The sequence below is a fragment of the Tachyglossus aculeatus genome, chromosome 3, assembly GCF_015852505.1.
Source record: "Tachyglossus aculeatus isolate mTacAcu1 chromosome 3, mTacAcu1.pri, whole genome shotgun sequence".
In the NCBI taxonomy this organism is placed as follows: Eukaryota; Metazoa; Chordata; class Mammalia; order Monotremata; family Tachyglossidae; genus Tachyglossus; species Tachyglossus aculeatus.
The window spans coordinates 36596659-36598421 of NC_052068.1; the positions used below are offsets into that span (position 1 = coordinate 36596659).

At 45.7% G+C, this 1763-nt stretch overlaps 1 non-coding gene across 1 annotated transcript; it reads left to right on the forward strand.

Moving 5' to 3' along the window:
• The first annotated feature begins 574 nt into the window (after positions 1–574).
• Positions 575–720, forward strand: LOC119925944. The gene has a single exon (XR_005449866.1). It is a non-coding gene; the product is annotated as a small nucleolar RNA ACA59 (small nucleolar RNA).
• Positions 721–1763: the final 1043 nt, after the last annotated feature.

The following is a 1763-nucleotide window of genomic DNA, read 5'->3' on the forward strand; positions in this document are numbered from 1 at the left end:
GGGACTGACAGTCAGAAGGTCGTGGGTTTTAATCATGAAGCAGCTTGGCTCAGTGAGAAGCAGTGTGACTCAGTGGAAAGAGCACGGCCTTGGGAGTCAGGTTATGGGTTCTAATCCCGGCTCCGCCACTTGTCAGCTGTGTGACTTTGGGCAAGTCACTTGACTTCTCTGTGCCTCAGTTACCTCATCTGTAAAATGGGGATTAAGATTGTGAGCCCCATGTCGGACAACCTGATCACCTTGTATCCCCCCAGCACTTAGAACAGTGCTTTGCATATAGTCAGAGCTTAACAAATACCATCATTAGCATTATTATTATTAATCCCGGCTCCATCACTTAATAATAATTGTGGTATTTATTAAGTGCTTGCTATGTGCCAGGGACTGTACTAAGCACCAGGATACAAGCAAATTAGGTTGGACACCGTTCCTGTCCCACATGGGGCTCACTGCCTCACTCCCCATTTTACAGATGAGGTAACTGAGGCCCAGAGAAGCAAAGTGACTTGCCCAAGGTTACCCAGCAGACAAGTAGCAGAACCGAGATTAGAACATATAACCTCCTGACTCTCAGGCCCATGGTCTGTCCACTATGCTATGCTGCTTCCCATTTGTCTGCTGTGTGACCTTGGGCAAGTCACTTCACTTCTCTGTGCCTCAGTTCCCTCATCTGTAAAATGAGGCTTGAGACTGTAAGGCCTTTGTGGACAGGGACCATGTCCAGCCTGACCTGCTTGTATCCATCCCCACACATAGAACAGTGCCTGCACATAGTAAGTACTTAATAAATACCAATTTTGTTTTATTTTTTTGATCATCAGCACACAAAGAATACCTAGCCCTGAAGAACTCTTCCAGATTGCAACTGTGCTGGGCTGACCCCTGGATGATAATAATAATAATAATAATAATAATGGCATTTATTAAGCGCTTACTATGTGCAGAGCACTGTTCTAAGCGCTGGGGGGATACAAGGTGATCAAGTTGTCCCACGTGGGGCTCACAGTCTTCATCCCCATTTTACAGATGAGGTAACTGAGGCACAGAGAAGTGAAGTGACTTGCCCAAGGTCACACAGCAGACATGTGGTGGAGTCGGGATTTGAACCCAAGACCTCTGACTCCAAAGCCCGGGCTCTTTCCACTGAGCCACGCTGCTTCTCTAAGTGAAGTGACTTGCCCAAAGTCACACAGCTGACAGTTGGCAGAGTCAGGGTTTGAACCCATGACCTCTGATACCAAAGCCCGTTGCTCTTTCCACTGAGCCATGCTGCTTCCCAGCAGTATTATTAATAATTATTAATAATTAATAATTATTATTATTAATAATACTAATAAAAGTGTTTATTAAGTGCTTACTTAAGTGCTTACAGTGCCAAGCACTGTACTAAGTGCTGGGGTAGATATACAAGATAATCAGGTCAGACACAACCCCTGTCCCATGTGGGGCTCATAGTCTAAAACTGGATGGGAAGAGGCTCCATTGAAGTGAGCCCCTTCTGTCTCTGTGGAAAGAGCTGGTTTAGCTTAAGGGCTGAAGCAGCATGGCCTAGTGGAAAGAGCACAGGTCTGAGGATCTGGGTTCTAATCCCAGCTCCACCACTGTGCTATGTGACCTTGGTCAAGTCACTTAACTTCTCTGTGCCTCCGTTACCTCATCTGTAAAACAGGGATTAATCAATCAAGCAATCAATCAATCGTATTTATTGAGCACTTACTGTGTGCACAGCACTGTACTAAGCTCTTGGGAAGTACAAGTTGGCA